Source organism: Ovis aries, chromosome 20 (genome assembly GCF_016772045.2).
Source record: "Ovis aries strain OAR_USU_Benz2616 breed Rambouillet chromosome 20, ARS-UI_Ramb_v3.0, whole genome shotgun sequence".
In the NCBI taxonomy this organism is placed as follows: Eukaryota; Metazoa; Chordata; class Mammalia; order Artiodactyla; family Bovidae; genus Ovis; species Ovis aries.
The window spans coordinates 43,903,514-43,925,683 of record NC_056073.1 but is presented as its reverse complement, the minus strand read 5'-3'; the positions used below and the strand labels follow the sequence as shown (position 1 = coordinate 43,925,683).

At 41.7% G+C, this 22,170-nt stretch overlaps 1 protein-coding gene across 20 annotated transcripts in view; it reads right to left on the bottom strand.

The window, feature by feature from the left end:
* The window catches only part of ADTRP (androgen dependent TFPI regulating protein), a 126,587-nt gene that overhangs the window by 13,883 nt on the left and 90,534 nt on the right, over positions 1-22,170 (bottom strand). For 3 of the 20 annotated variants that reach the window (XR_009597665.1, XR_009597667.1, XR_009597674.1), the window contains exons 7-9: positions 15,790-15,883; positions 5,629-6,382; positions 4,142-4,187 (exon numbers count right to left, since the gene is read on the bottom strand). The gene's annotated coding sequence lies outside the window, so the exon portion shown is untranslated. Of the gene's footprint in view, positions 1-4,141; positions 6,383-15,789; positions 15,884-22,170 lie in introns of all 20 variants that reach the window. The other 17 variants (XR_009597676.1, XR_009597666.1, XR_009597673.1 and 14 more) reach the window with 12 other exon arrangements.

Below are 22,170 nucleotides of genomic sequence, written 5' to 3'. Positions count from 1 at the left end.
GCAGGTCAGGAAGCAACAGTTAGAACTGGACATGGAACAACAGACTGGTTCCAAATAGGAAAATGAGTACGTCAAGGCTGTATATTGTCACCCTGCTTATTGGCCTTATATGCAGAGTACATCATGAGAAATGCTAGGCTGGAAGAAGCACAAGCCATAATCAAGATTTCTGGGAAAAATATCAATAACCTCAGATATACAGATGACACCAGCCTTAGGACAGAAAGTGAAGAAGAACTAAAGAGCCTCTTGATGAAAGTGAAAGAGGAGAGTGAAAAAGTTGGCTTAGAGCTCAACATTCAGAAAACGAAGATCACGGCATCTGGTCCCATCACTTCATGGGAAATAGATGGGGAAGCAGCAGGAACAGTGGCTGACTTTATTTTTCTGGGCTCCAGAATCACTGCAGATGGTGACTGCAGCCATGAAATTAAAAGACGCTTACTCCTTGGAAGGAAAGTTATGACCACCCTAGACAGCATATTAAAAAGCAGAGACATTACGTTGTCAACAAGGGTCCATCTGGTCAAGGCTATGGTTTTTCCAGTGGTCATGCATGGATGTGAGAGTTGGACTGTGAAGAAAGCTTAGCACTGAAGAACTGATGCTTTTGAACTGTGGTGTTGGAGAAGACTTTTGAGAGTCCCTTGGACTGCAAGGAGATCCAACCAGTCCATCCTAAAGGAGATCAGTCCTGGGTGTTCATTGGAAGGACTGATGTTGAAGCTGAAACTCTAATACTTTGGCTATCTCATGTGAAGAGTTGACTCATTAGAAAAGACCCTGATGCTGGGAAAGATTGAGGGCAGGAGGAGAAGGGGATGATAGAGGATGAGATGGTTGGATGGCATCACCGACTCGATGGACATGGGTTTGGGTAAACTCTGAGAGTTGGTGTTGGACAGGGAGGCCTGGCATGCTGCAGTTCATGGGGTTGCAAAGAGTCAGACACCACTGAGTGACTGAACTGAACTGAGAACAAAAGAATTGTGTACCATGACCAACACGGGTTTGTTCTGTGATGAAAACCTGGTTCAAGGCGAAATTTTGTCAGCATAATCTACCATGTTAACAGGTTAAAGGGGAAAAGTCACATGATCATATCATTCAATTGAGGATGAATACTTGACAAAATCCAAAAGCCATTCATCATAAAACAATCAGCAAAATAGGGGTCGAGGAAAACTATAATCTAGTAGAAGAATGTTCATAAAAAAATCCTATAGCTGCACCAGTTGTAATGGTGAAAAACAGATACTTTCCTTTTAGGATGGGGAACAAGCCAGGATACCCACTCTCACAACTATTCAACACAGAACTGGAAGTTCTAGCCAGTGCAGTAAGGAAGAAAAGGAACTAAATGGTGTCTACATTGGAAAGGAGGAAGTGTTCCTGTTTTCAGATTACATGTTGTTTCACAAAAAAATCACAAGGAATGTATTGGGTTGGTCAAAAAATTCATTGAGATTTTTCCATTTAAGATCATCTGAATTTACAGGAAAATCTGAATGAACTTTTTGGTCAACCCAATATTGCAAACTAACTCCTACAACTGTTTAGTGACTTCAGTATAGATACAAGGTCAACATAAAAAAATCTGTTGTATTTCTATACACTAGCAATTAACACGTGGAACTTGAAATTAAAAGTACAATACTGTTTACAATTGTTAAAAAAATTAAAATATTTTGATGTAAATCTAGCAAGACATATGCAGGATTCATATGCTCAAAACCGCCAGACAGTGATGAAAGAAATCAAAGGAAACCTAAACAAATGGAGAGAGATTCCAAGTTAATGAACTGAAAGATTCAATGCAGTTAAGAAGTCAGTTCTCCCAAAGTTGATATACAGATTTAATATAGTTCTTATCAAAATGTCAGCAAGATTATTTTGTAGTTAGAGACAATATTATTCTAAAATTTTCGTGGAAAGGCAAAGGAGCTAGAATGTGTAAGACAACTCTAAAGAGAAAAAAAGAAGCCTGTACCCAACAGGCCCTGTGAGAATTAGGGCTTGTAGGCTGCTGTATGCAGGGCTGCCCGGGGCAACAGGTCGGGTGTCTGCTCTGTGCTCTTCTATTGTATCTGCTGAGACCAGTGGCAGTGGCTCTGTGTTTCTTCTATTACATGAATAAAACTGAGATTTATTGAGGCGCTGTAGGCTCAAGAGGATCAGTTCTGTTTTTCCCTTCATCTTGTTTTTTTGTGCTTTGAAACCTGCCTGAAATTTTAAATATTTATAACATTCTTTGCATAGAAATTGTGTCTCTCTCTTTGGATGTATTCATCTTATTGGCTTATTCATTCATTTTAGGGATGTTTTACACACTGAACCATGAAATAATTTTAGTCTTGTAACCAAGGTGTAAAAATGGTCCCCAAAGTTTTCCTATGCTCTTCTTCTAGCTTCCACAAATGTTAACCATAGTACAGTGACCAAAACCAGTTAAAACAGTATACACATGCCTTTAATTAATTGACAGGCCTTCTTCAGACTTTACCAGTTGTCACACTAATGTTCTTTCTAGGATCTAGCATCTAAGACAGCATCAACAATTGCATTTAGTTGTCATCTGGCTTCAGGGTAGGACAGTTCGTCGGTGTCTTTTTGTCCTTCGTGAACTTGATACTTTTGAGACCTCTTGATTTGAGCTGATCTCAGTTTACTTGTGGTTGATTTCAGTTCTGCAGGCTTCTCCCTTTTAGGCCCTGGGTCTTGGAAGCTTGGGAGCTGGAATGCGTAGTCAGCTATTCAGTCATTATAAGCCTGTGTTCTTAGTGAAGGGCACGTTCATTTAGAGGAAAAAGAACTGCTTCTGGCCCCACCCCTGAGCTATAAAATCAGTTCTTAGTGCAACTAATCCAACACTTATAGTTCACCTCCTGGGTTTTTATAAAACATTTTTAAGGCACATGAACTTTAAGTGTTACATTATTTAATGTACTATTTAAAACAGCTAAATACCTGGGAGTGTCAGTTTGAAATCCCTATCATTAGTCATCATTAATTCACTAGGCACAGAGCTAAATCATCAAAAACGAATTCTTAGGCCAATTACTGGATCAACTGAAATTCCTGAAGACTGGAGTCACCCATAAATAACCTCAGAGTTTAACAGTTCTTTAGGCCAAATGCACCAACAACTGATTGTGGAGCATGGAGGGACTGACCCTTTAAGAGATTTACCGGCTGGGTATCATTACCAACATCTCCAGAACAGATATGGGAGGCTGACAGCAGTTCAGAAGTTCTTTCAAATTTTTAATTTAGTTGCCACATGAAGCTGATAACTGAGCCGGGAATCAGAAACCCAGTTCCTGCTTCCCAACTTATCACTGCGTTGCCATAGTCAAGGAACCTAACCTACATCATTCATCCGTTTTTGGAAAAGAGGGGATTGTGTGTGCTTGATGCTGTACCAAGTGCTGGGTGTCCTATGTTGAATCAAAACAGATAAAGAATAGACCAGGGACTTCCTTGGTGGCCCAGTGGTTAAGCATCTGCCTCGCAGTGCAGGTGCACAGGTTCAATCCCTAGTCAGGAAACTAAGGTCCCACATGCTGCAGAGAAACTACGCCCGAGCAGTGCCACTGATGAGCCTGCAAGACACAGCTGCAGAGCTCATCTCCACAACAAAGACTCGCGTGCTGCAACCAAGACTGGACGCAGATAGACAAATAAAAAACAAGCTAACAAGCCAAACAAAACAAAACAAAAACACCTCAGTGCCTATCAGTAGATGAATATATGATTTGTCGTCTGTCTATACAGCGGAATGCCTGCCTGCATGCTAAGTTGCTTCCGTCGTGTTTGACTCTTTGTGACTCTACGAGCTGTAGCCCACAGTCTCCTCTGTCCTTGGGATTCTCCAGGCAAGAATACTGGAGTGAGTTGCCGTGCCCTCCTCCAAGGTATTTTCCTGACCCAGGGATCAAATCTGAATTTCTTATGTCTCTTGTCTCGGCAGGCAGGCTCTTTGCCACTGGTGCCGCTTAGAAAGCCAATACAGTGAAATACTACTTAGCAATAAAAAGGAGTTAGTTATTGATTAACAGAATCTCAAAATAATTATGTTGGGTGAAAAAAGCCAGACAAAAGCAAACACTGTGAAACAGAGGCTCAGAATATGTGTGCTTACCTTATGAGACGGAGGATTCACCACTGGCTGCAAGGATAATCGGATGCTGCGTAGATGAGAGGAAGAACGGTCAATGGTGAGGGTCAGGTATGCCCTGCAGCTTTCCCTCGGTGTCCCAGTTTTCTTAGCCAATGAAGGAGTATTTCTTAAGATTTCTGTGACAATCAAACAAGGTCATTTATGTGAAAAGTAAAAGCAAAAGCATTAGTTCCTAAGTCATGTCTGAGTCTTTTTGACCCCATGGACTATAGACTGCCAGGCTCCTCTGTTCATGGAATTCTCCATTCAAGAATACTGGAGCGGGGAGCCATTCCTTTCTCCAGGGAATCTTCCCAACTCAAAAGGTTCATTCAGTTCCAAAGTTTTATGGATTTAAAAAAAAATAACATTTTGCAATTTATAAATAACATTTATAAAACTGTATATGTAGAAATGCTTTGCAGTTTTCAGTATAATGTGAATTGTCAGTTTTTTTTTTTTTTAACCTGTAAAAATTTAGAACTGAGCCTTTTGGTTCAAGACTTAAAAAAAAAAAAAAGTAAGCAAGAGTTAAGTGGCTGGAGTCTCCAGATAGCTGGAGACTCCATGAGGCAGGACAGTGTCTAGATGGCAGGCTCTGAAGCAGCCAGCAGAGGGCCCAAAGGAGGGCAGCGACGGGAAAGCTGACTCCCTGAAGGACATTACTTCTAAAGCTGTTTTTTCTGTAGATTTAAAATGCAATAAAGACGGGTGTCTTAGAAGCATATATACGCTTTGAAATCTCGTACATGCTACTATAAATAAGTTAAAGAATACAATTGGCATTCTCATAAAATAGTTTTTATATTAATGTGTTTGAATTTGTATAACACATATTACCAGTTCAAATCTGGGAAAATGCCATCACTTCCATTTTAATTTAATTGTTTGTTCAATATCATCTCCCTATCTCACCATCCTAAACACACACACACACACACACACACACACACACACACAAAGTTGATGATACCAGTTGAACTGACTAGATGCTTTAACTCCACATGTCACTCCTGTCATGTGGATGGAGGAGCCCGGTGGGCTGAGTCCATGGGGTCGCTAAAAGTCAGACACGACTGAGCGACTTCACTTTTACTTTTCACTTTCATGCACTGGGGAAGGAAATGGCAACCCACTCCAGTGTTCTTGCCTGGAGAATCCCAGGGACAGGGGAGCCTGGTGGGCTGCCGTCTCTGGGGTCGCACAGAGTCGGACACGACTGATGCAACTCAGCAGCAGCAGCAGCAGCAGTCACTCTTGTGTTGACCTTGCTTTTGCCTTGTACCTCAATGGTCAGCATTGGAAATAAAAGCATTTATTCTATGGGAATCACAAATAAACATCTTACAATTGCATTTATAGAGTTATATATCCAATAGCACCTATAATATAATTGCAAAGCAATATTGAGTACTTTAGGTGATTATTTGTTATGCTTTTTGAATATAGTTATTTATTTATTTACTTACTTTTGGGCTGTGCTGGGTCTTTGCTGCTCCTCAGGTTTTTCGCTAGCTGCAGCAGGCTACTCTCTAGTTGCAGAGTGCAGGCTTCACATTGCGATGGCTGCTCTCATTGGGGAGCACGGGTGGACTTTGGGGTGTCTGGACTTCATTAGTTGCCACATGTGAACTCATTACTTGAAGTTCCCAGGCTCTAGAGCGCAGGCTCAGTAGTTGTGGCACGCGGGCTTTGTCGCTCTGTGACATATGGGATCTTCCTGGATCAGGAATTGAACCTGTGTCTCCTGCACTGGCAGGCGGATTCTTTACCACTGAGCCACCAGGAAAGTCCTTCTTACGTGTTTTTTTCAAGTAAACTTTTAGAACAGTTTTAGAAATACAGAAAGGTTGTGAAGATAGAATAGAAGTTTCTGTTTACTCCATTCTGAGCCTCTCCTGGGGTTGACATCTCCCATTACTATGGTGCATTTGATCAAAGGACTAGCCAGTATTGATACATTATTATTAACTAAGATTCATGCTTCATTCAGATTTCCATAGGTCTTACCCCATGTCTGCTTCTGTTCCAAGGTCCCATCCACGATGCCACGTTACATTCCGTCCTCAGACCTCCTTAGGCTCCTCTGCGCTGCCACAGTGTCTCAGATTTTCCTTGTTTCCAATGAACTTAAGGTTTTAAGTTTTGCTGCTCGGGTATTTTGCAGATGGTCTCTGAATTGAGATTTGTCTGATGTTTTTCTCATGATGACACTGGGATTCTCTGTGGTAAGAAAATCACAGAGGTAAAATATCATTTTCATCCCATCGCATCAGGGACACTTCATTAATATAACAGTTGATATCAACCTCAGTCACCTGAGTTATTAATAAATGTGTACTGTGATTTGTGTTGATTACTCTGTGCTGTAGTCAGCCTGCCATTTATTTTTTTGTTTTCCAATATTTTGAGAATTTGAAAACATACAGAAAAGTTGAAGGTTTAAGCTTTTATAATAGCTTTTTTTTAACACATTCCTCCGACGTGGATGATACCGTTGGCCTTTTACCACACTCACTTTATCACATTTACTACACACACTGTATCATATACTTGCCTGTCTATCCATTCCATCATTTTTCACATCGTCAGGCGCGTGTATACACCTTGGTTCTGGCTCGTCCACAACAAAGATTTGGAGTGACGGACATTAAAGCCCTCGGCGTGTCACAGCTCTTGGGTCTTGGACAGACTGTGTTATAGCTCTCAGGTCTCAAACGGACTGTGTTATTGCTCTTAGACAAATCAGTGTTACAGCTCCATGTTACAGCTCTATTTTATTTAGATAATAGCAGGAAAATCCATCCTTGAGGCGTGAGGGCATGTTGACCCAAAGACGCGAAGAGAAGAGCGCTCCAGTGCAAGGGGGTTCAGTTCAGTTCAGTTCAGTTCAGTCGCTCACTCGTGTCCGACTCTTTGCGACCCCATGAATCGCAGCACGCCAGGCCTCCCTGTCCATCACCAACTCCCGGAGTTCACTCACACTCACATCCATCGAGTCCATGATGCCATCCAGCCATCTCATCCTCTGTCGTCCCCTTCTCCTCCTGCCCCCAATCCCTCCCAGCATCAGTCTTTTCCAATGAGTCAACTCTTCGCATGAGGTGGCCAAAGTACTGGAGTTTCAGCTTGGGTGAGGGGGAGAGAGGGAGAGAAAAAGTCCCAGGCCTTCGGCTCCTCTTTCTATATGTTCCCCCTCCCTCCCCCACCCCGGGCCTGCCCTGTGTAAACTGGGTTAGCCAGGAATGCAGTTTGTTCTACCTGAGGTCCTCACTCTGGTCCTTGGACCTTCCTTGGTTCTATTTCTGTGGGCTATTTTCCTTCCGTATCTTTTAGCCACTGTGGTTCTGGACTCCTTTTCGCTGTTCTAACTACCTAACAACATCAACCCACCTTTTAAACAAATTCTGTCATTTATTTAATTTTTATATTTATTGTTAGCTGCGCTGGGGCTTGGTTGCCGTGCCCGGGCTTTCTGTTTTTGTGGGAAGTGAGAGCTACTCTTCCTTGCGGCGCTCGCACTTCCCGTCGCGGTGGTTTTTCTTGTTGCAGAGCACATACTGTAGGGTGCGCAGGCTTCCGTAGCCATGTCATACGGCCTTAGCTGCCCCTCAGCATATGGAATCTTCCCAGACTAGGGAGCGAACTCATGTCCCCAGGGTTGGCAGGCAGATTCTTAACCGCTGGACCACCAGGGAAGTCCTGTCATTTATTTCAGATACTGCCAGTTTTGCCCTTTAAAGTGATAGAAAATACAGCCAGCCTCCTTGCAAAGAGACCAAGGGAGAGAACCGTGCTGGATTTTAAGATAGAAATTTTATAGATGTGAGGGAAGGGGCACATTTAGAAGAACTTGAAAGCTAAAAATTAGCCTGCAAGTTAAGAACGGCAGAAGTCCTTTGGCATGATGAAGTAAGTCAGGATGCTCACTGGAACCCCAAAGATTGCCAGACATTTGCATGGAAAGAAGCAACACAAAACTGGTTCAAAGCCTGCTGCCTTTAGGACATTTGAAAAGAATGGAAGAGCATTTGACAGTTTTAGATACCCAGGAGCATGACTCCGAAGGGATCAGTTCAATTCAGTGGCTCAGTCATGCTCGACTTTTTGCAACCCCATGGACTGCAGCACGCCAGGCTTCCCTATCCATCCAAAGGGATACTGCCAGAGAGACCAGACTTTGCATTCCCATTTCCAGGAACCCATCCCCAGCACTATGCCAGGCATGCTGGGATACCATTTTGGTTATCCACTCCTCTAATGTAAGGAGTGAGTAATGTCTATCTCCCCTTGACTACACGTGAGTTTCTCCAGGAGAGTGGTCTTTGTACAATTTGCTGGGGCTGCTGTCAGAAACGAGTACAGGCTAGAAGGCTTACACAACAGAAATGCATTTTTCACAGCTTTGGAGGGCAGAAGTCAAAATCAGAGTGTTAACAGGGGTGGTTTCTTCTGAGGGTGGTCAGGGAAAACCTGTTCTAGGCCTTTCCCCTTGGCTTGTAGACAGCTATCTTATCCCTTGTCTCTTCACAATATCTTTTCTGTCTACTTGTGTTCAAATTTCCCTTTTTATAAGGACACCAATCATACTGAATCAGGGCCCACCCTGATGGCTTCATTTTAACTCGATTGCCTCTATGAAGGCCTTGGGCTTCCCCGGTGGCTCAGCGGTAAAGAATCTGCCTGTAATGCTGGAGACGCAGGTTCGATCCCTGGGTTGGAAAGATCCCCTTGAGGAGGGAATGGCAACTCATTCCGGTATTTTTGCCTGGAGAGTCCTATGGACAGAGAAACCTGACGAGCTACAGTCCATAGGATCCCAAAGAGTCAGACATAACTGAAATGACTGACCATGCAGACGGGAAGGCCTTATCTTCAAATAAGGTCACATTCTGAAGTACTGGGGTTGGGACTCAAATGCGTGAATTTGGTAGAGGGACACAATTCAACCTGTAAGTCTTCAAGCTTATTTTTTGCATAACCCTTAAAGAATTTGGAAAAACTCTGTGTCCCTCACACAGTTTAACATTGGCATTTAAGGATTTAGCTCATAGATTTAAATTGTTCCAAAGAATAAAATTTCTGACATTTTGTAAATATTAACACTTGAAAATAAAATGGTTACCCTTTTAAGTGTATCCAAAGAAGTCTAAATACTATAACAATTTGACTCAATAACCATAATCCATTATGAAAAATGCATGCATAATTTCCTGTGGAAAGTTTATTTCTTTCCATTTTCTCTTTCCATTCCGATTCTCCCACAGAATTTTATCTTCATTTAATATATTTTCATGCCAGAAAGTCTCTTTTTGAACCACCCTATCATACTTCTCCTTAACAAAATAGTGAATGGAAATTGAAGTTTTAAAATATGTTCTATTTCTTGGGATCATAAGGCTGTATTTAAACTTTCTTGTAGATTGAGTTGTTGCAATTATTATTATTAATACAATTGATGAATATAATTTTTTTATAAAATACTTTTTCTATTGTAATTTGTTAAACAGAAAAAATGAAGTATCATTGAAAATGTTTCTCTGAAATAATGCTTGTCTCTCTAGTTAATTCTTAAATCCATTGATGAGTGGCATAATGCTAGAACAATACAGATTTCTGCATTGATTTTATTTTTGCCCCAACCTCATTTTTATAGCAGTAAGAATGAGAAGCAGAAAGACTTGGGCACTTGCACTAGAAGGTGAAGTGAGCTCAGAGCAGGGCCTTAGGATGGTGGGGGTGGCTTAATTGATAAGTCATGCCTGACTCTCGAGACCCCATGGACTCTATCCTGTCAGGTTCCTCTGTCCATGGGATTCTCCAGGCAAGAATACTGGAGTGGGTTGCCATTGTTTCTGTGGGTTATCTTCCCAATCCAGGGATGAAACTGGGCTCTCCTGCATTGCAGGTGGATTCTTAACCAATTAAAGACTCCAGGCCACTAGGATACTCTGTGTGATATTAATAATTTCTGTAATAGCTGAAAAATAAAAACATTAATTTTGTTACTAATCAAAACATTTATCTTATCGTGTTTTAAAATATATTTTCATCAAATTTAAGTGGCAGATTTATCTCATTTAATTTATTTTAAAAAAAGTCTTCCCAGTATAAATAAAACCAGTACCTTTTGTTAAACCTATCAGCAGGATAAGATTTATTTTCTGACAGAAATGTTTTAACTTCATTTTTAATTCAAATGTTAATACCAAATTAAAAAATCTCATTATGTATTCCTTGAATTTAATATTGAGTAAATATTAAATACTACTACAACTAAGAAATAAATTTCAGAATGCATATAGTAAAAAGAGATTTTAAGAAATGCAGATGTAATATAATTTATTTACTTTATAAGAAGTTATACAAACAAGATAATGAATTGAGAGGTTGTTTCTCATTATTTAATTTATAATAATGTAACATACTATATTTAGCAAAAATCATAAATTATTTTGAAGTAGGTATGTGATAAAAAGCATGCTGGTTCTTTGGCAAAAGTGTTTGTGTATACATATTGATTGTTGGTATTTTGCCATGAGGAATAATTAAATTAGAAGCAAGTATAAATATCATAAATAAATAGCACTATTAATTTTTAGACCTTAAGATATGTTCTTAGTATTTAAAGGAAGGAAAAAGAACCTACGCTGAAACTCATTGAGCTAGAAGCAAACATATAATTTTATTATTTTTTTGTTAGAGGACTAGAAAGGATTAAGTGCTTTATAAATAAAATTATATGAGAATTTTCTTCAACTGTAATACATGTTTAATGATAAGCTTTTATCACATGCCTTTTAGCTGCTTTATTGAAGCACACACACCAAGTCAGAAAGGAATTATATTTCATTTGTGGATTTTATCCAGTTTACTTTGCACAGTTTGGTAGCTCCAGGAAAACAGTTCAAGTGCATTTAAAACAAATCCAAGTCACTAGCATGTATTCCTCTGGTTATTCAAAGCTACTTTTTTTTCTGGCTGATGATATCTTTTGTACATAAATATTGAGGACAGCCTTAAAGAAAGGCCTACACCTGAAATTGCCTATACATGAAAAAGCATTGAAAAAAAGTATTAAAAATATGTTACCTGTGACTTGCTCTCATAAACTTCCCCTACCCCACCACTGCCAATAGAGTTGCAATTTTTGACATTAGTCTAGGAATAGTGGAGGCAAAACAATAGAGGTAAAAATGCAGAGGTTATCTCTTCTACCCATCTCTACTGTATAAATGAATTTTCCATTTTAACCCCAACTTCACTCTTAACAGAAATGTGTGTAATATAGGAAAGACTAGAAGACCAAGGGCTTTATGGTACTCTAAGTATCACGAAAGGAACCTTCTCTTTTATTTATTTACCTAAAGGTTTTTAAACTCAGGAAAAACACACTGAAGTAAGATTTGGGATGAATGTGGAAGGGCCTTTGTGATCACAGGCAGCTCCTTAGGCCAGTTCAGTAAAACTCTGTGTTTGTGAACTCCTTGAATAACCCTGGTGTGAAGACCACCAAATTCTTGGATATGTTCAATTTTAATATATACTGCCAAATTGCCCTGCAAGGTATTTTTGGCTAATTTGTACTTCCACCCCCTGTGTATAGGCATTCCCATCACCCTACCTGCTTGGCAACATTTGATATCATCAGACTTTGAAATTTTTTGCCAACTTAATAGGTGAGAAAAGTTATTTCATGGATTTTGCTTCCCATTTCCCAAATTATTGATAAGTTTGGGTTTAAATATTTGTTGGCTATTTGTGTTTCTACTTCAGCCAATTGCCTTTTTATTACTTTTCTTCATTTTTTCCCTTTTGGTCACACTGAATGGCATATGGGATCTTAGTTCTTGAACCTGCGCCCCCTGCGTTGGAAGCAATGAACCACTGGACTGCCAGGGAAATCCCACTTTTCCTCATTCTTTGATATTATTTTTTTAAATGTAATTTTGAAGTTCCTTATATGTGTATATATTCTATATGCTACTCCTTTTTCATACATTGCAAATATTGTATTCTAGTACGTCACTGTCTTATAACTTCAGTTATAGTCATTGTCCTCATCATTATCATCATCTTTTTAGTACGGTTAACAATAACCATATAGTTAAAGTATATTGAGTGCTTACCTTGGAGGAAGGCATGGCAACCCACTCCAGTATTCTTGTCTGGAGAATCCCATGGACAGAGGAAGCTGGCGGGCTACAGTCCATGGGGTCACAAAGAGTTGGACACAACTGAGCGACTAACACACACACACACCCCTTATGCCAGGTCTACTTAGGTACTGTAGGAGTATTACCCAATTTAATTCTCACAACAGCCCTCTGAAACTGATGGTTGTTATATACCACACTTTAAAAACTGAGCTATAGAAAGGCCTAAGGAAATTGACCGAGGTTGTTCAGCCAGTAAGTGGCAGAGACAGAACTGGCACCAAGGCCATCTCTTTCTGAGCACTCATGCTTAATCACCGTACTGTCTCATATGACTTCACCTTAAATACAATATAAATAGTATTACAATCTTCAAGTTGCTTCATTTTGTTATAGTATAAGTGGTATTGAGTGTTGTAGTTAAAAACTGCTGTCCACTTCATTTTGAGAATTGACACGAAGTTCCCACAATGGGTTACATACTACGCTAGACTTGTGGATTAAGTAAAGAAAGAAAAAAGACAGTGTCCCACTCTCTGAGAGTTTATAGTGCAGAGGGGAAGATAGACAATTGCAGTACTGCGTGATGAGCATTGTAATAGGATTCAGCCAAAAGCACAGAGAGAACTCATAGCAGGGGTCCCTAGCATGCAATCATGTGTGATCATGTAAATAACCACTTGTATGAATGATTCGGGGCTTCCCCAGGGGGTCAACAGTAAAGAATCCACCTGCCAATGCAGGAAATGCAAGAGACATGGGTTCGATCCCTGGATCAGGAAGATCCCTTGGAGAAGGAAATGGCAAGTCACTCCAAGTATTCTTGCCTGGAGAATCCCATGGACAGAGGAGCCTGGCAGGCTACAGTTCATAGCATTGCAAAGAGTCAGACACCACTGACGCGACTTAGTACACACGCATGAATGATTCATATTGAATCTTCAGTCAATAAAACTGCCTTATCTCTATCATGTGTGCCAAACTTCCCTTATCTTACATATTAGTTGGGACCTAAATGTCTTAATTAAGCTTGTTTATCTGCTTGTTGAGATGTTTTTGGACTCTCCTTCACCCGTGGAAAGTTTTAGCTCGTGTTTCCATCAGTTGCCATTTACAGTTGCTTAGTATGCTATTGGGTGGAGAAGGCAATGGCAACCTACTCCAGTACTCTTGCCTGGAAAATCCCATGGACAGAGGAGCCTGGTAGGCTGCAGTCCATGGGGTTGCTAAGAGTCGGACGTGACTGGGCGACTTCACTTTCACTTTTCACTTTCATGCATTGGAGAAGGAAATGGCAACCCACTCCAGTGTTCTTGCCTGGAGAATCCCAGGGACGGGGGAGCCTGGTGGGCTGCCGTCTATGGGGTCTTAGAGTCGGACACGACTGAAGTGACTTAGCAGCAGAGGCAGCAGCAGTATGTTATTGACATCCTTATTCAAGTCTTTCACCCATGAAAAATTGACAAGAGTGCTAAGATAGGTTTCTCAGACAACTCTGGGGACGACAACCAGGCCACTGCTCAGCACTGAGAAGACAGTTCACCAGTGTTCCATGTGCTTCTAGAACACAGAGGGTTGTGGGGGGGGGGGGGACAGAGCAAGGTGGTGACCCACCTGACAAGCAACTGGGGCAGCAGTCGTGGGGGTGGCATCAGTGGTGGTCACTGCTTCTCCTTTTCTCTTTCCTTTATATTTTTACATACCCCACCAATTCTGTGTCATCCCTTCAAGAAATATAATGGAGCTTTAAGTTTCTGGCTGAGCTGAAGATGACAAGATTTATGCTAAAACTGCCAGCCCTTCAATTTATCCCTCTTTCAAATGGCAAAAGTAATGCTGGACACTAAACGAAATTTTTGAAATTCCTTAATGTGTTTTGGAGAGAAGAAAGATTAAGGAATGCATGAGATTATTTTCATTTTTAAATATTTGTGCTACCATCGGGGGAAAAAAAATGCATCGAGCGGTTAAAGCCCTTGTGATTTCATAGCAGGGCAAGCGTTGTTTTATCTGGATTCTTCCTATTGTGTCATTCCAGATTGGTTATTTTTAAGCACACAAGCACAAATATTTATTTCTTGGCTGCTCGTTTTTGGTCTCACCTCAGTTGCTATTTTAGCAATTGTCCTATAAATGGACAGTACTGTGATCTCACAGAGGGCTGGAAAAGGGAGAGGAGAAAAGCAAGAGGCAAGCATGATGACATGGCTGGGAGGAGCGCGGAGCCATGAGTGCTGTCAGCCAGAAGCCAACAGGAAAGCAAACGGTGAAGATGCTGCCCCAGGGGTGGGGATGGGCTCTTTGCCATTTAGGGGAGAGCTAGGTTCTTTTGAATCATAAGAAGTGAGCCTGGGGGACATCGACCACAATGGTAAACAAACAAGGAGAGAGTTCCTTCATTTTCTCTCTATTAAGCCCTGATGGAAGAGGCAAACATGGAAGGAACAGCAAAGCAGAGACGCAGTTTGCAGAGCGGGGCCAGAATCACAGGGCCAAGTAGGGAAAGGTGGATTTCACGTAGAGAGAGTAGCTTAATAACTGACTTAGTGACAGAGCGTGCTAGGATGAAGTCCTAGCCATTTATTATGAATACACTTATAAGCATGGTCAGAATCAGGATGGCAATTAAGGCAAGTAGGGGAGGACATAGACTTTTCCTTGGAAGGAAACTATTATTCGTTTCTCTATGAAAATGTTTATTCTTACAGTCGCTTCCACGGGGTTGGTCATTTATGCCGTGAACATTGCTCATCAGCTCGTGCGTTTACGTAGCACACATCAGGATATGCCATCTAGGGTTATGGTGTTGCTGCCTGGGGCCTGTCTGCAGGAAAGGGGGCTTATTTAAAGTTGAGTTTTCCACGTGGTGGCAGCAAATTTGTCTGAAGCCTGGCAGTGTTGTTTTGTTTTCACCATGGTCTATTCTCATTCTCTGTTATCAGAAGGTGTGTGTGTGTGTGTGTGTGGAGGGGGCTGGGGGGAGATTGATTTAAAAATATTAAAAAATAGAAGCACTACCTCATCCCTGCTACTTAATCCATTTTTGCAATCTCTTGGGAAATTAGAGAGAGGGAAGGAAGTCTGAGTCTCTCTTTAGGCCCTGATTATATAAGATGAGGTTAGTTTTCCCATCTGGTGCATGGAATCCACCTCATGGCTTTGCAGTAATACTTTCCTGCCTCCCTTAAGTCTATTTGCGTCTCACTAAGCACACAGAATAGGGTGTAGCTTAGAATAGAAAAAAAAAAAAGGAGATGGGAAGGTTAAAAAGAGGAAAAAAATATGTGGAGGGCAAAGTGGGAGATAGAGAGTAATTTGTTTCTAAGCTCGCTTTTCAGAATGAGTCCAACCTACTAAGGTCCAGTCATGCATTCAGGCATTTACCATTTATTGAACATTTACATGCCAGGTATTGCAGAATACAAAATCTCAAGACAACAAGGCATATAAAGACAAATAAAACATGACCCTTACCCTCAAGAAGCTTTCTGTCCAGTAGAGAAGCTGTGTGAGTGAAATCAGCCACAGTGCAATATGTCAAGAGCTCCATAGAGACGTGCACAGGGCACTGGGGGAGAAGAGAGAAAGGGTTCAAAATCTCATTAGAAGTATGGAAGGCTTCCTGGAGGAAGTGGTGCCATTAGCTGGTTGAAAACAAAGAAGATTTGGGGTAGAGAGGCAAGCATCTTTTAAATCATAGGGCCAGAAACTAATTCAGTACATCTGGAGCATAGGGGAAGAGACAGAACAAGAAAGAGAAGAAGGTGGGGCTGTCAAAAAGTGAAGGATATGGAATTTCCCCCCATTTGCAGGCTAATAAGTTAACTGGGTACCATTTCAGGGATGCTGGCAGGTGACACACAACTCCTAGGTCAGAGGCAAAGGACTTTACTGTCAATGGTTTAGCAAACATCATGGGCACCAGCCTATTTACACTGGTTTTCCTTCCCCTCCGTGTCCCACTCAGCTGATATGATAACCTAGATGGATGCTACCCATTCAGTGGGTTTGCATAGCGGCTGAGAAAGTCAAAGGCAAGGACACAGCAGTGTTTATGGAAGCAGTCAACCATCCAGTTCCCCTCGTCAAGGGAGTGAGCAGGGGCACAGTAGTCATGCTGTGGGTGCCTCATGTGACCGGCTCCAGTGGCTGCTCCGGGTCAGGAGATGGGAGGCTCTTGCAGTCTGGCACCCTCAGCAAGAGGGGAGAGACACTTAATGCCCCTGGTGGACGGTCTCCCAACAGCGGCTAGAGAGTTAAGCAGGGGCTACACCAGTAAGGGAACCTTAGGCAATGCTAAGGAATTTGAACTTCGAAAGCATGAGGAGTCATTGAAGACTTTTGATCAGAGAACTGTGATGATGATCACTATAATTTGAAAAGATTACTCACGTAACTGTGTGCTGAAAAGATTAGACAGATAGCTGAGAGAACGCAGAAAAACAAGTTAGGAGGCAATTCCAGCGTACCATGTGTGCAGTTAACTGCCCAAAGTCAAGGTGCTAGAGATAGAGCTGGGGAAAGTTTGCAAGTCCAAGGATATTACAGAAGGTAAGATCTAAAGCATTTTTGTGGGTTTAATAAAGAGAAGAAATTGAAGGAAAAATGTGATAGGTGATATTACCAATAGCTTACTTTGTGTCCTACGTTATATTAGCATTTTACATGTATTAACTTACTTAATCTCATAGATACTGTTAGTATCCTTATTTTACAGATGAGAAAACACATGGGGAACCTAGAAGGTGGCTTTCCAGTTACCCGGTTAGGCAGCTGACTGGGTGGTGCTGTCCTCAAAGAGATGAGGACCTCAGAGGTGCAGCTATGTAAGTGTGAGGGTGAAGCGTTTGGTTTTGGCTGCTGTTATACACAGAAGGTCTGTGTCCCCTCCAAATTCACATGTTGACACTATCATCCCGAATGTGATGGTATTTAGGGCCTCTGGGATGTGATTAGGGTTACATGAGGTCAAGAGGCTGTGATGATATCAGTGCTCTTAAAAGAAAAAGGAGTCAAATAAATCTCTCTCTCTATACACACACACACATACACACACAGAGGCACCAAGTTAAGGCCATGTGAGCTCACAGCAAGAAGTATGGCACTATGTATGGATGTGAGAGTTGGACTGTAAAGAAAGCTGAGCACAGGGATTGATGCTTTTGAACTGTGGTATTAGAGAAGACTCTTGAGAGTCCCTTGGACTGCAAGGAGATCAAACCAGTCAATCCTAAAGGAAACGAACCCTGAATACCCATTGGAAGGACTGACGCTGAAGCTCCAATAATTTGGCCACCTGATGCAAAGAACTGACTCATTGGACAAGACTCTGATGCTGGGAAAGATTGAAGGTGGGAGAAGAAGAGGATGACAGAGGATGAGATGGTTGGATGGCATCACTGACTCGATGGACATGAGTTTGAGTAAGCTCCAGCAGTTGGTGATGGACAGGGAGGCCTGGCGTGCTGCAGTCCATGGGGTCTCAAAGAGTCGGATGAGACTGAGCAACTGAACTGAACTGAACTGAACCAGCCAGGAAGAGGGCCCTTACCAGGAATTCAGTCAGGTGGCACTTGGATCTTAGACTTTCCAGACTGCAGAACTGTGAGAAACAAATTCCTGTTGCTTATACCACCCATTCTGTGGTGTTTTTTTATGGCAGCCTGTGCACACCAAGACAGCCCAGATGAGTATGAGGTGTCTGGGGAACATCTTACTCATGCTTTCTAGTAGATATTTCAGGTCTTTGTTGGAGATATGGATATAGAGGCAGTCACTGAGTGGGTGGTGAGTGAGCTTGAATGTAATCCTGAAAAGTATAAAGAATGAGAGGAGCAAAGGGCCATGGAATGGAGCTGTGCAGAGTGCCTACATTTTGGGGTCAGGCAGAGGAAGAAAGCCTCCAAAAGACAGAAGAGGAGTAGTTGGGGTGTTGGAGTCTGGACTCTGGTCTAGCATTCCTGTGCTTGCTTATGCGAGTAAAATTGAACACGAGGGGTTAAGAGAAGAGATCAGCTATCTTGTCGGTTTTGCTGAAACAGACCGCTGTTTGTAAAAGTGCTGGGAGTCTTTAAAGATAGTAGAGAGCTGAGACGGGCCAAAAAGATCACATGATAGAGACCTTTACTCTTTCACTGCAGTTAATTAACAGCCTTTATTTCAGGGAGACCATAAAGGAGAAAAGAAATGCTACAAAACAGAAAGAAAGAAAACATGGGCATAGGGTCAAACAGTAAACTTGTTTTAAAAGGAGATGATTATTATAATTAATGGTGATCCATATGGACAATGTCAGTTTGTGAAAGCTGTGTATTATTTCTATTTTTTTCTCCTTCTGCAGACCTCTGCTAACTCAGCTACTCCTTTCTTCTGCTCTGTAAAACCTGGTCACCATGTTGTCTTTATATTTATGGTGTGGGTTTTGGTAGGGGGATTCTAGATGGCCAGACATATAGCTATGATAAGTTGTTCTACAGTAGGCAAATATCCCGAAATAATAAAAAAAAAAAAAAAAAAGAGGGAGGGAGGCTGGATAATGTTCTTAGTTAAATGTAATTCAACATGTAACTAAATTCATGGTCACCCATGATCAAAGTGAAGTCACATCCTTCATCTAAAGATGGTCTTCCCCAAATACTGACTATTGCCCACTACCTAATCAATTGAAGAATTACTGAGACTTTAAGGTGGAAGGGCTTTTAGAAATCACATTTTCTCACTTATTTTTACACAGTAGAAAATTGAGGCCTCTGTAGGTTAAATCATATCTCCAATAGGATGGTGATATTCAATATTGGATTGGTGATATCCAAAATTGGATATATCCAATAAATTAAATCACCAGCAGCATGGTGGCAGGCTCTAAATTAGCACAGAGGTTTTCCAGTAACTTTACTGTTACTCTTTGCGTGTGGTATACATGTGAATTGTTGTTTTATTGTCACTTAGCTGCCAAGTCGTGTTGGACTCTTTTGCGACCCCATGGACTGCAGCACACCAGGCTTCCCTGTCCTTCACCATCTCCCAGAGCTTACTCAAACTCATGTCCATCGAGTCAGTGATGCCATCCAACCATCTCATCCTCTGTCACCCCCTTCTCCTCCTGCCCTCAGTCTTTCCCAGCATCAGGGTCTTTTCCAATTATTCAGGTCTTTGCATCAGGTAGCCAAAGTACCAGAAATTCAGCTTCAGCAGCAGTCCTTCCAATGAATATTCAGGGTTCATTTCCTTTAGGGTTGGCTGGTTTGATCTCCTTAAATATATTATTATGTGTTCAGACACATTTGAATATATTTTTTAAAAACTGCTCCCTTCTATACATTTAGGCTTTTTTTTTTCATTTACAGACATGAATTCAAAGACCTATTAAACTAGACAACAAAATTTTATTTGTAGAGTATCGAACTAAATTTTTGAAGACCTTAACTCTTTCATCTTTCTAAATCCTGCTTTTCAAAAGCTTCTTTGGTAACCTTTCACTATGGTGATGAAGGAAACAACCTGGTTAGCTTGACATAAGCCCAATTTCTCTGAGAATCCTGCCCAAGGAGGGTTCCTTGGAACACAGGGTGGTCTCTGAACTGTGAAGAGGTGAACAGGAAGCAAAAAACACACAGAGGAGGAGAGCTGGTGAAACTACAGGGCTTTGGCAGCGATCTCTCTAGCTCCTGCGTGGTCTTTTCTGGAGAACTTTGTCTCCTTGAATATTCACCTTTGAAACCTGCTCTCAATTGCTGCTTATAAAAATAGCAGTTATGTCACAGATGCATGTCATTCTTTCTGACATCAAACAGACAGCTCATGTTCTTTGTTGGCATTGTTTCCCGAGGCTGAAGAACAGCCTCCCTTAGCAGGCATGGGCTCATTAGTCATAAGTCTCCATCTTTACTTTTCATTTCTTATTTCCATCAGAACTTGTAGCATCAATAGTCAAATCATTAATTTTCATGAATGTTTACATTTGCTACTGTTTTTTCTGTTTGTCTTTGAAAAAAGCACTGTCGAAAGTTTGGATGTCATGCTCCTGTTTAGCTGCTTCTGAACGTGGTGCTTATGCTTAAGTCGTTTAGTCGTGTCCGACTCTTTGCCGCACTTTGGACCGTAGCCCACCAGGCTACTTGGTCCATGGGATTTTGGGGGCAAAGAATACCAGAGTGGGTTGCCATTTCCTCCTCCAGGGGTTCTTCCCAACACAAGGATCAAACCTGCACCTGCTGTGTATTAACTCTGTGGCTATAGCCAAGTCCCCTGACTTCTCGGAGTCTTATTTTTCCCTTCTATAAAATTAGAAATGTTATGCCTCACCTGCTTCTTCAATAAGGTGAAGTGGGAGGGTTCTTGTCATTTTCTGCTAAGTATGATAAACAGAATGCAGAGATAGACCCAGAGATTCGCACCCCTGGTATACGTGTACCCTGTGTAACCCTCTCTCCTTGAGTGTGGATGACATCTGTGAATATGATGAGGTTTTGCTCCTGTGAAGTTTTTTTTTTTTTAAGTTCTATTTCAGCTTTATTTTTTTCAATTAGAAAATAATCACTCTTTGTGATGAGTAAAGACTTTTTAATAGCTACAGTAAGAATGTAGACTTTAACTCTCATGCTAACCAGTATGGAGGATCTCTCTCCCTGTCCCCAAGTTGTCTCTTTTTATCTTCCTTTAAAAAATATTTTTATTTTTAAATTAATTTTTGTTGTAGTGTAGTTGCTCTGGCTTTCCCAGTAGCTCAGCTGTAAAGAATTTGCCTGCAATGAAGGAACTAGAGGAGACTGGGGTTCAATCCCTGGGTGGGGAAGATCCCTTGGAGGAGGGCATGGCAACTCACTCTGGTATTCTTGCCCAGAGAATCCCATGGACAGAGGAGCCTGGCGGGCTACAGTCCACAAGGTTGCAGAGTCAGACACGACTGAAGTGACTTAGCACACATAGATGCTTTACGATGTTGTGTTAGTTTCAACCATAGAGTGAAATGAATCAGCCATACATACACATATATTACCTCCCTTTTGAACTTGAGGTCCCTTTCTGAACTTTCCCATTCAGGTCACCACAGTGCTTTAAGTAGAGTTGTCAATGCAAAGGTAGATTTTCCTGGGTTGACTTAACCTAAGCCAGTGAACTCTTAAAAGAGAGCTGAGGCCTCCCTGAAAGAAAATATGAAGTCTGAGATACCCTGGTGGTCCTGAAGAAGCAAGCAGTCTAACTGTGAACTTCCCGTGACGGATGGACCTGTGGACATTGCGAGAACTTGAGTGCTGCCTCTGAGAGCTGAGAATGGCTCCCAGCAGACAGCTGGCAAGAAATCAGGGGCCCCAGACACAGAGCTGCAATGGTGCTACCTGAGGGGGCTTGGAAACAGATTCTTCCCCCGTTGACTCTCCAGATAAGAATGCAGTTGGCTGCCACCTTGATTATACCCTTATGAGACCCTGAACAGAAAGTCCGGCTAAGGCGATGCCAGAATCCCCAGGCCACAGAAACTGTGAGATAATCAGTTTGTGTCATTTCACACTGCTAAGTCTGTGATAATTTATTATGCAGCAGTAGGAACTGATACACTCAGTACTGAACACCACGAGGTGAGAGTAAAGGAAGTCAAGACTGCCTTTCTTATCCCTCTAGCAGCTGGGGCACCAGCTTGGCTGATCAGATGTGCCCACCTGGAACTCTGAGTCTGGAGGGAGGTATACAGACTCGGGTGCTTTTAGAGGTCAGCCCCGGAGAATGGCTGCAATGGTGGCGCAATCCCAGTGCTGGCATAGTCTGGTGAAGAGTCTGACTAATTTCCACTGCGATTAGTCAGGAATCATGTCTGTTATTTGCCTCCAAGTTTATTGTAGATTATTATAGATCATA